Raw genomic sequence first — 16713 nt, forward strand, 5'->3', positions numbered from 1 at the left:
GGGACGTTTTTGAGTTTTTTTCAAAGAGACCCATACTAAAAAGATGGATCATATTTGAATAAAGAGACAGAAGACATTATGGTACTAAGTCTTTGACCATTTTTCTTCTATTGATTTCTTTTAGAAATAACATTTGTTAAAAAGCTTTTTACATAAATGTAGGAAAAAGGCAAATGAAAAAAACTAACTGAATATGAATCAATAGATGGGGATGAGGGAATGGTTGAAACGAAATTTTGACTCAGATGATTGGAAAAGAGCGACATGGCCGAATAAGAGGGCTTGGGTTGGGTCCTACACCTACAACATATTACGGCCATTCAGATAGCCGTCGTCTCGCAACTTGTGGTGGTCATTCATCTGAGTGCATAGATATTCGCCAACAGATGGATGAAAAGTTCCAAAAGATGGAAGATGAGCTTGGGCGAGAACGAGCTAATTACAACGCTCTATATACTTTCCTACAACAAAGAATTCCCGGGGAGCAACTATCCCCTCGCCTACCATAGTTGGATCATCTTCTCAATCGCAGTACTTCAAACTTGTAAAACTAGTAATTAGATACTTTTAGATACTTCCATAAACTGAAGTTATTTTTTCATTTTTTGTGTTTGTGTGTGTGATTGGATGATACTTTCTATAAGTTTCTAGTACTATATTATTATTTTCATTTCCATATTTTAAACATGTAATTGTAATTATTGCAGAATCAATGCATTGGATCTCAAACCCCTAAGGCTAACACAGCCGGGTCTAGTGTGCATGTTCAGGTAATTGTACATTAAATATATAATGTTGTGTTTGTGAATACTATCTAATACTCTACATTATTCTTGCAGAATCAGACTTCTCCAAAACATTGATGCCCTCTTAGGAAGTTCGATGAATAAGACCGATGAACGTTTGATTTTTTTCCCACTTTTTTTATGTGATTTTTATGTGAACTTTGATGGTCTTGATGTCTCTATGAAATTTTTGGCACAATTTCACCGATCATATTTTTGTTAAATACTTATGTTTGTGAATGAGATTATTCAAGATCTCTCTAAGTTGATTTATATATCTTTGTGGCATTCAAATACAAGAATGTACATTATTTATTGCTTTCATATTTCTGTTTATTAACATATAGAGAAGTTTCATTTCGGTTTCAAGTAATATTCAAGTTTGTTATAGGCATTAAGTGAAAAAATATAAAATAATATTACAGGATTTATTTATTTGCCGGCGTTTATCAAAAACAGCAGGATAAACAAAAGAATGAAGTTTGGTTTTTACCGGCATTTATTAATAAAAAAATGGCGTAATATTAGTGGCGTTTTTAATCGATAAACGCTGGCGAATTAGTGCCATTCTTGGATAATCGGCTTCACCATTGCTAGCGCCTTATCATGAAACGCCGTAAATATTAGCGGTGTTTTACATTAATAAACGCCGAAATACTGGTGGCGTTTATATTATAAACGCCGGCAAACCTGTACCATTCTCTGACAATTCACTTCATCATTGCTGGCGCCTTAGTATGAAACGCCGCAACTTATAGCGGCGTTTTTTGCTCTAAAACGCCGCCATTAGGCGCCGTTTTATATAAAAACGCCGTTACTTCAGCGACGTTCGTTTTCCTTGCGTTCTCTCCAGCGTTTTCTGAAATCGCAATGGTGTGATTTACTGGCATTTAAAAACGCCCCCAAAGGTCAATATAAACGCCGGGGAAGACCTAATATGCTGTAGTGAATCACTTCTTATCAACTGTATTTCAGAGATTTACCTTGCCACAAAATGCTTCGTGTAGTACATGGAATCTAAAGAATCATATTATCCTACAAGAAAAATATCCACATATAACACTTGAGAGAACCAAACACAACACATACTGAATCTGGATCAAATGTTAATTTTTAAAAGTAATAAATCTGAATCAAATGTACTGTTCTTCAAAGGACATTGAATTTAGAATCATTTGTAAAAACTTTAAACTGGCAACAAGATGATTGTCTCATTTATAAAGCACATGATATCAATATCTTTTCGTTTCAGTTATTTGCTTTCACTGTATCTGCTAATTTTTTATTCACCTTTCAGTGTAAATATGCTTCTTTTTACTGTAAAAATAGTAATATCATACTTCAAGATTTTGTAATTAGAAATTAAAAGCTTTTCTAAACATTTTGGTTGTATCTATACACACACATATATGTTTGATTGGTAATGGATGCAGCTTCAAAGCTTGGGATTGAGTCTCCACCACCTTATTTGTCTATTTCTTTGAAAGATGATGTTATCCTTCATGGAATAAACTATACATTAGGCGGAGCAGGATTTTTTAGTTGACCTTTATGATCTAACTTTTATTCAAATTTTTTTTAATACATGTTTATTTTTTGGCAGATATATCTTCATGTCTGAACCTGATCACGTTATTGTTAAGCTAATACCTAACATAGCAAAGCAAGACCTTGCAACTGCATTTCCTTTTTTCTACATTGAACCCAATAAGTATGAGTCTGTTCTCCGTAAATACTTTTCTGAAGACAAGGGGAAAATCACTGATATTGATCCTATAGGAAATTCTCCATTTATCATTGAAAAGGTAAATACATTAATGCCTCAGGTACCTAGATGTTGTATCTTCAACATTCAACGCCTTTATACATCTTCATCTGTTTTTAGGCTTCTTTGGCTAAGATTGCTGCCACATGGATGAACATATCTTTGGAAATGAAGAAGGATCCTAAAATAGATAAAGCATTTGGCTTGGTTCTCGAGATGTAATTGTCTTTTTCATTTGTTCAGCTTCATTAAGGAAAGCTTATGTAGATTCCTTTGTCTGGCCTACTATTTTTCATGTAAGTAAGATTTTGATTTTTTTTTTGTTTTCTTCATTTCCTTCATGTGATAGGTTGAGCATGTCCTTTCTTATGTCAATCTAGGCAATTCTCTTCCTGTTACTTTATAACTTGTGGGCATTTTTCTGTTTCAAATTAATTGAATGATTTTTCAACCTTGACTGACTGACACATCCTCAATAATTTATCAACCTTTGACTGACACATCCTCAATAATAACCCTAGGATGCCTAATGGATCTATCTACTAATTGCAAAGTTATCCTAGTAGGTTACAGGTCACATAACAATAACTTTATAAAAATGGTTTATGGAATAACATTCATGCTAGCACCTAAATCAGCTAAAGCTTTCTTGTTAACCAAATCACCAATTATGTAAGGGATAGTGAAACTCCTTGCATCTTTCTTCTTTTTTAGAAAGAAAATGGTGTACTTTGGCATTTGAGCTAAGGCTTCAAGAAATTGGACATTGATGTGAAATTACTTGACCAAACCTAGGAAGCACTAAAATTACTCATCTACTTGATCTTTCTTCAACCTTGAGTGATACGGTTGGCAAGGAACATAAACCTTGACTGGTGGGGACCCAGTATTCCCCTTTCTTATATTAGGGCTTCCCTCTTGTATCGACGCCTCTTAGTCTTCAACATTTATCTCTTTTCTTATCTCAACTTGTTTTCCACTCCTAAGAGTGATGGCATTTAGATGCTCTCAGGGATTGGCCTCAATATTACTTTGTAAACTACCTAGTGTCTGCTTGAACAGTAACTTGGCATTTAGACCAAACTAATTCTCTAGATGCTATAGTGATGCTTGTTGGTTCCTTATGGTTGATTCAAATCATACTGTTAAAATTTGGTATCAGTAGTCTGAATGAAATAGGTCACCACATCCTCAAGTGTAGGCTTCGTGTCTTGTAGTGGATGAGATGGAAATCCTGGTGGATGTTTTTGTTGCCATTGATTGCTCCATCAAAAGTTTGGGTAATTCCTTCATCGAAGGTTATAAGTGTTGCAGTAGGGGTTCCCTTGTGGTGGAGAGCACTACCAATGAAATTTGGCTGCTTGTTGGGTCCATACACTGGTCCTACAGTTGGCAATCAGTAAGCATATGTCTAGCCCCACATGTTTAGAAAGCCATGACTGTCACAACCTTTAGGAGCAATAGGCTATCGATCTTCTTACTCATGGCTTCCACTTGGGCTACTAGTGCAGTTACCTTACTGACTTCCAACACCCCGGCTATTTTAGATGTCTGTTTTCCTCGAGAATTTCATTGATAGTTTCTTATGGCAATCTTCTTAATCAATTTCTTAGCTACCTCCATGGTCTTACTATCAAGTGATCCTCCTACTGTTGAATCTATCAACTACCCTGATTAAGGCCTTGATGAAAAATCTGAACTTCCATCAACTCGGGGATTTTATGATGTGGAAACCTCCTCAAGAGGTCCTTGAACCTCTCCCATTTCTCAAACAATGACACAGTAACCATTTGAGTGAATGAAGTGATTTCTTGCTAAAGTTTTGTGGTCCAACCTAGAGGAAAATATCATGGAAGACATATTTTGACTAACTATTCCCAAGTGGTGATAGACGCTCAAGGAAATATTTGTAGCCATTGTTTATCTCCTCTTCAATGATAACCAATGATTACTTTTAAGCATGTCATACAACTCCAAGAATCCTCCAGTATAACTATTGGGATTTTCATATGGTAGACCATGAAATTGAACTGATTATTGGACCATCTAAATAAAATTTAGCTTCAACTTAAAGTTGTTAGGCACAATCGGGTGCTCTGACAATGTTGGATTGTGATCCATTTAAAATTTGTCTTAGTATAGTGATGAGTGCATTTTATATAGACATTTTCATAGACCATATTGCATGAATAACTTGTCTTTTCGTATTCTTTTATTATAAATCAATGCTACTTTGGTATATTTACTAAATGATGCATATAATTAGGTCTTGGATTAAAAGGAATAAATAGAGATGAATTTTGGCATGAAATAGAGTTGGAATACACTTTTCAGGACAAACACGATCGGGAAGCATGCTTGCGCTTACGCCCGTGCAGTTTTCAGGACTTAGAGAAATTTAGCTCAATTGAGGAAGCACACCCATGCTTGGAAGCATGGTCAGTAAGCAAGGGCGTGCTTATACCCATGTACTTTACTGGGAATTGCATAGATAAGAGAGCATGGCTCTAAGGCTCCTAGCACTAGCATGCTCTTCAAGCTCGAGCAACAAACATGGGCGTGCTTACGCATGTGCACTTTTTAGGATGGGCTAAAATTGTGTTGAGAACAAAGTCCAAGACACCGCAAGGGAAGCAAAGTTAAGAGCATGACCAAGAGCACGGCTCTACTTGCATCAGTAATGGTGTTTTTAAGCCCTAAATTTAGGTTTTGAAGGGATCTTTTTCATCTTTTAGGGAGACAAGGGATAGGGTAGAGCTGGACACCATTGAGGGCTAGATCTGGGTGGAGAGATCATTATAGGAATGAAGAAATGCTTCTAAGATCATCATAGATCGCTCCCTGATGAGGATTGTGAAGAAAAAAGGGAGTTTTATGGATAGCATTTCTTTCTCTTGTTGATTTTCTTTGATACATTATAGAACTATGAGGGGTTAACCATTATTCAGTGCCCCGGATTATAATCCTTGACTTGTGACGTATTGACTAAGTTGCTTAGATTATTAACATTCTTTGTGGTCCCCCTTTTATTTATCTTGTTTGTTCATCTTTGTGTTGATTATCTTGATGTTGTATGTTGCAAAACTCGATGTGGAAATTGTTGCTAGCTGCGTGAGCATTGATTTGGTGTACCTGTTCCTTGTAGTTGCAATTGTAGTCCAGAAGCATGTTAACCTTAATTGCACACCGGCTATCTAGATGGTGAGTGAATGATCCATTTAGCTAGGGCACACATTTAGAATGGGTTAAGTCTGATCAAAGCCTTGAGTGAGGTCGTACATTATCAAATACTCCGTAGGTGGTCAGCACTGTCCAAGGAGATATACATGTAATCATTGCCTAGTCAATACAGTTGTTAAGGGGATTAATCTGGGGCACTGTCTTTTCCACTGCTGTCTTTTCAACACAAAATATGTCTCTCTTTTATTTCTCTCTCCTTATATCTTTAATTGTTTTAAACTATTTCAACCAATCCCTTGAGTCAGTTAGATGTTAGACATAGAACAAGTATTGAGAGCTATACCAGTTCATGAGGATTCGACTACCTGACCTGTTCGGGTACACTTTATAACTTATATGACCCATGCACTTGTGATTACGCAAAGGGCGTATCACATAGTCAAATAGGATTTCTTGATGGTGTCATTATTCTATCATTACATCAGAGTGTTCTATTTCTATACTTACTACTACTAATCCTATCTCACTCAAAAGTGATGTTCGTAATCAAGTTCCAATCAACTGCTCAACACTGACATCATCTTCCACTATCCTTGATGACTTACTCCTTAGCATGCATTGAAAATTAAAAATGATGCATAAACTTGAATGTGTAAGAGAAGAAAATAAAAAGAGTGGGAAAGAAAAATAAAAGAAATGACTAATTTAACAAGACAAAAGAAATATTCCAAATATCCCTAAGCTCCCCGGCAATGGTGCCAAAAACTTGATATGGACTAATGTTACCTATGAAATACATGTGCACTTGCTGATCAAGTACTATAGTGTGCTAAAAGCAGGGTTGTTGATGCACGAGGAATTAGGGAATATTAGTACTCTTTTGAAGCTTGTCAATTAGCCTACACTAAAGTTATAGATATTAAATCTTGAACAAAAGCTCGGAACTAAAACAAAAATAAAAATCATGGCAAGCCAAGCATGAATGAAGTGTGTTCGGGCCTAGATTTCTCCTAGGTTTGGTTAATGATCGGAACTGATTTCACCTATGAAACGCATATGCACATGTCAATCAAGTAATATAGTGTTCCTAAAAGCAAGGTTATCAATCCCACGAGAAACTAGGAAATACTAGTACTAACATTCATCCTACTACCTAACATAAAGCAAGAGTCAGTGAGCAAAGTCCAACAAAGCCAAAGATAATAAAGTAAATTAATGGCGGAAACTAACAAGGGCTAAATCAAGCTTGGGACAAAGGTTTCCAGGTATAGATTTCCTCTAGCGGTTGTTAAGTCAAGGACCATGGTTGTATAAGTCTAGCAATATAAATTGAACCAAGAGAGTTTCTAAATTATACTACCCTGATTCTCAATGTGAGTAGTAATTGATCTAGCACGGTTCTGATACAAACAACCCTGCAACCACAATGCGCTCTATAAATTCTTAACAAGAACAAACAAGTATTTAGAATATGGACAATTCTTCTCTCGAAGTAATCGTCCCTAGTCACATACAAAGTAGAAACTAGATCTCTCTTTGAAACTATTCCCTATGATTGCAAAGAGGATGGAACTACTTGTCAATTCACTCAGGAGGATTGTGAAAGGAGAACTCTCAACTCCAAAATACCCTATCTCCAGGTGTACTCATAATTCCTTTCAATCACGGCTTGAATATGCTAGGTGGGTCTCTTAACTAATCACACAAGCACATCAATCATAAATCTAGGGCTTTCACCTTAATAGCATTCAAGACAATAGATATACGCAATTGAACTCAATAATAAAGGATTGCAATTAATAATCAGTGTAAAAGCATGAAAGATCTACAACTAAAGTCAATCAAATTATAAACCCCAGAGTTCATCTATACCCAAACACCAATAAATTAGTTTGCCATTAATGGAGAATAACAATCAAATCCAAATGAAATAAAATGTATAAAGAGAATAATAAAACTCCCTCAAAGCTTGCAATCTCCTTGGAAGGATGAAGTTCTTTGAGGATTCTGAGATATCACCACCAAGATCTCTCCACAAATGACTCCCTTAAAGCTTTTAACCTTCGTCAAGTCTCTCCCTTTTGCCTTTTCCCACGGAGAAGATATGCAGTAAAAGTGCTCTAAATCATTGATCAAAGGTGGCCAAAGAGTAAAGACTAAGATCCCCAAATGCTCTAGTTTCTGGGCGTTTACAACTTAGAAATTAAGAGTTCTTACAGCCTTAAGAGGTCCTTATAATCCGATGCTTACGACTGTAATATTACCCAACCAGTGCTTCTAATCTTCTCACTTTGGGTGTTACACCCATAATAGTACCTGTAATAGTGATTTTCTACATTACCACGAATGGTGCACTACTACAGTACTCTCCTGTAATAGCACCCGTAAGCCCGACAGTAAGTCACTCTAAAAAATTTGTGTTTTTTTCCCCAAAATTGGCTCAAATTACCTCAAACTTGTTCCGCTTGATCTATATGTCCTCATTCTAGCCTGGATATGAAATACAAGCGATAGTAAATCACCACGTAAGCCCAATAGCGTCACTCTAAAAAATTTGTGTTCTTTTTTAAAATTGGCTCAAATTACCTCAAACTTGTTTCCTCTTGATCTATATGTCCTCATTCTAGCCTGGATATGAAATACAAGCGAATTAAGCACCAAATTTAATCATTTATTTAACAATTACATACAAAGTTCTATAAATAATAATCAAATACATTCATTTAGGCACTTAATAGTTAAGCTCGAAAATTAGGTTGCACTATATTTTACAATATAGTTGAACGAGAGAGTTTCTAAATCATATTGCCCTCTTTCTCAAGGTGAACAATAATTAGTCTCATAAGATGCTGATATAGACTACCCTATGACCACATTGCACTCAGTGAACTCTATCAAGAGAAGACACAGATTCAATGAGTAGTCAATCCCTCTATGGAGGTCATTGACCCTAATCCCATAAAAATCTAGATTGAAATTTCTAATATTTACTCCCTATGATTGCATTACGATTGAAATCCTAATGTCACCTCACTCAGAAGAACCATAGAGAGAGAAATCTCAACCCTGAAGTGCCTTATTTCTAGGCAGACTCAGTGGTTCTCTTCAATTATGGTATGTTTATATTAGGTGGATCTCTCGATTTCATCACACAAGTACATCATTCAGGAAACTCCCAGCTTTCACTACAATAGAATCCAAGGAAAATAATAATGTATAACTGAAATTAACATCAAAGTATTGCAATGGATCAATCGCTACAAGTTTAAAGGTCTACAACCAATGTCATCAAAAGTAAATCGTAGGTTCTATCTGTTCTCAAACACCATGAAGTTTGGTTCTCAATTATGGAAGAGCAATCATACAATCCAATCAATACTAAGAATGCAAATGTAAACATTGAAACTCCCACTAAACTTTGTCGCCTTATAGTGTCGATAAATCTTCCAGAAATCTTTCACAAATGGTGCCAAGAATTTGCCTTGAAGGTTCCTATAATGCCCTAGAACATGGATGAGTCTTTCCAAGTCATTGGATTACTAGAGAAAGGCTTAGGATTCTTTCTCCTCTCCTTCCTTTGCTCGGCAGCCAAAAGTCTACCCAAAACCCTCAGTAAAAATTTTTATACCTAACCCTTTTAAGAGCAACTTACAGGTATAAGAGGAAGTTCATAAGAAGTTAGAGATGATGGGTCTCTTACCTTACAAGAATCTTATGGCCTTAAGCTTGACCTATAAGGTCTTTTTTTTTTGTATTACATCCGTCTTAAGGTTGTAAGCTTCTCTGGATGGTGCTTGTGACATCCTTTGTGGGCATATATCCTCCCCATAAACTCTTCTAAATGAACCTTATCCCTCCGCTTATGGGTATAAGTCCTGCACATAAGCTCCTTTGTCTCGTTGTTGTGCTCTTACTTATGGGCATAAGCATGCCCGCAAGGTTCTCTAGATAGGACTTGTTGTCATAAGTGGTGGCCTTAAGGAGACTGTAAGGTGCTATGTTTGATCTATTCTCTTTTTTATGACGAGAGAGCTCTTTATTCCCTTTATTGCTTTGAAATTGCTTCTTTTAGCTACATTAGTAAATTATTATGATATTATTTTTATATTTGTTTTATCATGTTTAAATCTTTTTAATTTAATTGTGATTCTTAATATAAATCCAAAATTTAATTTTGATAATATTATGCTCTATTAAATATAAATATAAAAAAAATAAAATCCAAAATAATATATGAATAGAAAATTTAATGTATTATTTTCAAATTAATTACCATGAAAATAGATGTTAGATAAATTGTTGAGGAAATGCTTTATGCTTAGCTTAATATATATATATATATATATATATATGAGGGTAGTAGGGTATAGGTACAGGTACGGGTACGGGTAAAACCCATACTCTCTTCAACGGGTAAGGGTACAAGTACGGGTATGGATTTTACCACGTATCCTCTTCAGTGGGTAAGTGTACGGGTAGGGTAGAGACATACCCTTACCCGACCCTTACCCACTCAAAAGATAACGAGTAATACCCGTACCCGGTCAAAGAGGGTAATACCCTCTTTGACCGGGTACGGGTACGGGTATACCCGTCGGGTAGGGTACAGATTGCCATTTCTTGGTTCACGACCTCCATACTATCTCCTCAACCAATCAATGTCCTTGATAGCACAGCATAATGATACCAAAACGCAGGCCATCCCAAGACACATGCCGTTTTGAGGTAGCGCATACGTAAGTCTCACAACCTCTAAGGATCAGTATCCATACTTGATCTGGACTCAGGTGGACTGGCAAGTCAATGTGGGGCTGGAAGTAAGACTCAGTGTGAGTATACTCCTAGCCGATGAGCCCTATCCTCACAGAGAAATCCATGTAGGACATTAGGTCCTCCTCACCAAGCATATGAAAGCTGATTGTCTCCTACTAGCTGAGGTTGATGACTATCTTATATAGCTCAAATGAGCTCATTGTCTCCATCATGAGTTCCCAATAGGTCAGTTCATCAATGTGAAGAACTTCTCCCATCTTTGAACTGAAATAAGATTTTGTACCTCATCGAGACCAATCGTCGAGTGTCTGGCAATTGATCAAGCATCACTCAATAAAACAATGATCCATGAGTTACCAGTAGAGTGCTCTATGCTTGGGATCACCGAAGTGAGAGACCTCCGGCCAAGAAGACTCACCGATTTTCTTCTTCTTCTTGACTCGTTGTTCTAGTAATGTTCTGTCCTCTTTTGACCCATATCTTGTAATTAAAAAAGAATACTATAAATCAACCAAAAGAATATGAGAAATAACATATAGGAATGGATAATAGGTGCACAACGAGCATCGACACCCGCTATTGGGACCATAAGGGTGTCAACAAGCCCGTGATCTTGGTTGTGATATACCTCTGGAAGTAACAACAAGTACACAACGGTACGTTGTCTATGTTAGCAGCTCTGTTGTGCACTGTCTTCGGGTACAACCAGCACACAACGGTTGTTGTGAGTGTGTTGTGTTGTCAAAATGAGCAGCGAGCTATCGATAATGGCCTAAGCTCATTGCCAGTTGTTGCTTATGTAGTTTGAATGAGAGAAAGATGACAACGAGTGTTTAATGCCATTGTGGCCATTGTATATCACGGTGTGGCCATTGTGGAACCTGATTATGGTAAAAAATTCACAAAACATTGATTATTTTGATGAAAATGCAAACACAAACGTTCACCGCATGATTCTAAACTATTTCATGAAATTTATTTGCAATAAAAACATTATTTAAATGAGTTTGGAAATTCTTACCAAATTGGGCAAGAGGATAGGAAAATCCGTGGTGAAAATCCAACAAAGTGGGAGCTAAATCCATGAGAAACAGTAGGAAAGCCCTCGGAAACACTGTGCTAGTGAATGGAGAGAGATCACTAATGAAATGGAAGAGAAAAAAAAATTTCAAGAGAGAAATCCCAAGTGACGGCCGATGGCAACGCTATACCCTTCAACAATGGCCTTCACAACAGGCAAACAATTCTAGTTGTTAGTCTTTTTAGTGCTTAGGGGCATAATGCCCATTATGGTACCATAATGAAGCCATTGTCAACTCAGTGAAGGCTCAAAATTTTCTAAGTGTTGACCACGGTTGTCTTAAGGTACGTTGTTTGCATAACGGCCTCACCACTGCATGGCAAAGGCCGTACCATAACTCCCAAAAATGTAGAAAAGTATAATGTGATGTAGGACAGCCGTTACAGGCCACCACGACCATTGTAAGCCCATTATAGACTCACTCAAAAGACACTTAGAAATAATTTCTCTTAATAAACATCACAACAGGTGCACAACGATTTTGTATGTGTCTATTGCGATGTCTACAATTAACAAATACAAAATCCCTCAATACAAAAAGGCATGAAAACAATTCCTAATAATGAAAATTGACTCCATTAAAAAATTCCATGCATGAAAACCAGTAAATAAAGCTTAACTCCACACAATTCAATCAAGTCTTACACATTATTCAAAACTAAAATGACAAATACATGAAACTAAAGATAGAAAACTGAAAACTATGGAAATCACTTGGGTTGCCTACTAAGAAGTGCTTGTTTTACATCACTAGCATGACGTACCTGTCCTTACCTCAAGGAAACTCTTTCTTGCTTAAAGTCAATAAAGAGAAAACACCTTCATTACTTGTGTTTGGAGAAATGGAGTCGTCTAACTCGATGGGGTGTTCACTTTTGGGTTCTACCATACTCCATATCTTCTTAGTTGTGTTTCTCAATTTACCCTTTTTGTTGGCATGTGTAGAACATGAACTTGGGGGTTGTATTGATTATTAAGTAAGCTCTCCAATGGCACACCGTTGCGTGTATACAACAAGTGCACGGGTGTCGAAGTAATAAAGTACCCAAGGGGTGGGTAGTCAAATCCGCAGGAAATAGACCCTAGGAACAAGTAGTATTGCTAATTAGCTAAGGTGATGATAAATTGGTGATTGTATTTAATATGTTAATGAAAAAGAATAGCAAGAAAATAAGCAAAGGGTAAAGAGGAAGAAACACTTAATGATAAAGTGGGGTACTTCGAAAGTGCTCTCCCTAGGACTATTGTTTCAAGTGCAAGACTAATATTATGCTACCCTAATTTAGATTTAAAGAGTCATGGAAATCAAAAAGTACATAGTCCCAAATATAAGATCAACTATAACTAGCCCTCTACGTATGCCCCGGTGGAAAGGAATACTCTTAACATCTCACATTACGTGGGACTGCTTGGGGTTTTAAGGAATCTAAGTAATAAATCCTATTCCCAAATCTAGATCTAACCCTTTAGTTCAGGTGAAAGGCCCCTAATCACAACTAAGCCCTAGTGGAAGGGATCTCTCAACACTTCACTTTATTGTGTCTGCACAATTAAGCCCTAGTGGAGGAGATATATCAACACTTCACTCTATTATAATTGCAACAAACTCTTGAAATATGGAGGTAGGATAAATCACATCTAAAGGGAAAAGGGATGCTCCGCTACCTCTTGACTCAATCTCTCAACCCTCTTCAATCTTAGTAAGTCTAACCCTAATGATGATGGTCACTCATCAAAAGGGTTACTAGATGGATTCTCAACCCCAATGCCACTCTAAGGGAAAATTAAAAATAAGCATTCAAGATTGAAACTCAATTAAAAACTCAATTAAATGAAACATACTAAAAGTCAATAAAACAAAATCATCCTAGGGTTTACAAGTCCAAACACCCACTAGGGGTTTAGCTCTCCATGGAGCAATACGTTATCAAAGAATAAATTAAAGATAAATGCAAATTATCCATAAGAATAACCCCCTTCTTGTCTGTGATGATGGTCTCTAAGAGCCGCTTATCCTTCTCCGAAGACTCCTCCGTCAAGCCTAGGGCACACCTCGCCAAAACAATGTCGTCGAAAGCTCCCACAATAACTCTCCTTCGAAGGAAATCTATGTTGAATCTGCTAGAAATACTCCAAAACCTAGCGAAAACCTCCTCCAAACCCTAGCTTTGCTCTCTCCAAAAGATAGGAAAAGGACCTCCAAATAGCTCTTCAAAGCAGCTATTTATAATGCATAAATCGGGATTTCACACGCCCGATGTGGATAATTCATACTGGCATGTGGACTCTCTGTTTTTCTAAATTTCACACTAAGTAAACAGTAACAGCTACATTACTTATGGATAGTACTTTCACTACAGTATTACTACAGTGATCCCGAATTCCTTTTCTTCCATTGAGGCCACACAGTTGGGCACACACCCATGTGGTAGGTCATGTTGAATGACACTCTCGAAAACTCTGTATAAGCTGCGACATGATTTTGTGACTACCTTTTAGCCCTTCCAATTTGTAAATAGATTTACACATTCTTGGAAGTTGGCACACATCCGCATGTGTTTGATCATGGCTCATGTCTTGACACTTGTTCCACACAAGAGAATCCTCAAAAACCTGCGTTCATGACCTATTTTGGCTTCATTTCTTCTTATGCTATCTTTATAACCCTGAATGCACAAAAACACACAAAAACACATGAATGAGCCATAAAACCTGATAAAAGCAATGCTTATTATAAATAAAACATGCTCAATAATATGCACATACAAGAACTTATCAAACTCCCCCACACTTAAGCCTTTGATTGTCCTCAAGCAAAGTTACTCAGTAAAGAATCTAAGAGAAAAATGAGAAGTGCTCGGCCTTAGATTCATCAAGAGTATACAAGAGAAGCATTCTAAAAGTAAGGAAAATTTTGAATACCAAATAATAAAAATTATTGCTCTAGGTAAAAACTCAAATCATAATGGATGAAAATCCGACATCATGTATGTGTGTGTAAACTCACTCAAGTCAACCCAATGTCTACTCTCTGAAGTTTTTATTAAAGAGGACTTATTTATAAACAAAAAGAAAAGGTAGTAGCTGCACAAATCATCTAAAGTGGCCCTTTCTTAGGAAGCCGCCAAGGTGACTTTAACACTTTCGAGGTGGTAGCTCTTTCTACCGGGGATAGTAGCTTTACTCATCCTATTAGATAGATCTTTCTCTCAGTAGGGCATAACTAGTATCCGACTTATGAGAGTAGCTTCATACTTCAAGTTTATGTTCAAAATAACATTCATCATCATAATCCATAGAGTGCTTCATAGTGCTAGGGAGTTTGTACACTTCTTCCTACCCAACCTTTAAAGTCATCTTTCCATCTCTCTAATTAATGAGAGCCCCAGAAGTGTTCAAGAAAGGCCTTCCAAGGACAAGTGAGGCCTCTACATCCTCATATATGTACAAAATCACAAAGTCCACATGGAATACAAGCTTCTCAACTGTCACCATAATGTCTTCTACAATCCCCCATAGTCTTCTCATAAATGTCCACTAAACCCTCGAGTCACCGTAAGGCTAATAAAAACTTGGGATACAATAGTACTAGATCTAATTTACAAGTTCAAAGAAAAAATAATACAAAGAACATGGAGGTAGCACAAAGGAAGAAACATCATCATAGGCTGATAGTAGAGTTCAAGAAACATGTTGGACACAAATACATCAAAGTTTTCAAAAATAGTAGACAACATACAAGCCATGCAATTACTATACATAGGGAAACAAAACATACTAGTGGTTCCATAATCCTGATACAATGAGTTCATGCTTAACAATAAACATACATAGGATTTAAACTGAAGAAAGACAAGCAAAGGTATGCCCAATACTCTACCTCGCAATGCCACTAAAAGCTAGAGCCTAAAATAGAGAGATAGAGTGAGTAGTCACTCAGTGAATGGGTTAGCACAATTCTAATATAATATACAAATTAATTAATAAAATCGACTAAGCCAATCATTTTGCAATAATACATATACATTAGAACATTTTAGCATATATGTGTCAACATACATAAGTATACGGAATCCACATATATCATATAAGAAACACTTTTGCTCAACTGAGGGTATCATCATTCATAAATCATGAATAGCATAATATAAGTTTTGAAACAATGAAACATGATACTCACCAGTTAAACCAATTTATTTTCCAAATAATACACAAGAGATCACATCTCAATATTTACTTAGCATGAAAACATAATTTCTTTAAAAACACAAAGTTTGCATCTCGAGCAAACAAGTAGTGGTTTAGAAACCTCTCTAAACTCTAGCCATGGCCACGGCTAGGTTTACAGCCATCAAGGTACTCATGCCCTTGACGTTGACCCATCGGTCCACTATGTGGTGACTTTGGCTTCCCAATGAACATTCAATCAGGTTTTTACATCCTCTCCAGAACTAGACAAATAAATTAGCCGGTCTTCCACGTCACCTTAATAAGCTAACCATGAAGTCTGCCTACTGTAGCAGAATGTCACCATCCAAACCACCTCCTAGTTGCATCAATAATACAATCCATATAAATCATATCACAAGGTCCTTGTCCAGGACAAAGTTTCACATACTGAGAATGAACCTCATTTTCATATAAACCAATATCGATAATATAACATGTGTAAAAAGTTTCACAATTCATTTCAAACCTGATTTATCAACATAGGCATAAGCATTTTCATTCAAATATCAAGAGCTTCATATATAATTCAAAAGTAAGGAAACTCTTTCCAAATCACTCAAAGCATCAAAAGCATAATTATGAGAGCAAGGTTTTGCAAATTGTTCCAAATGAACAAAACTAGTATAGACATGTAAAAAAAGGGTTTCACAAAACAATTCCCATAATAAATACCAATAATGTTGAAAGAGAAGTATTGAATATAGTTTTGGAATACATCGAATAAAACTTTAGAAATGTAATAAAATTCACCAAAATAGACATTGCCTTTAGCCTAATTAAAACTCAATCTATAATGATAATCATTCTAGCTTTGCCTCTTGAATAATTCAATAAGTATTACTAAAATGCAAGAGCAAACATAAAAACAACTCGAGCATAACATTCTAGTCTTCCAAGAA

The sequence above is a fragment of the Dioscorea cayenensis genome, unplaced genomic scaffold, assembly GCF_009730915.1.
Source record: "Dioscorea cayenensis subsp. rotundata cultivar TDr96_F1 unplaced genomic scaffold, TDr96_F1_v2_PseudoChromosome.rev07_lg8_w22 25.fasta BLBR01000978.1, whole genome shotgun sequence".
Classification (NCBI taxonomy): Eukaryota; Viridiplantae; Streptophyta; class Magnoliopsida; order Dioscoreales; family Dioscoreaceae; genus Dioscorea; species Dioscorea cayenensis.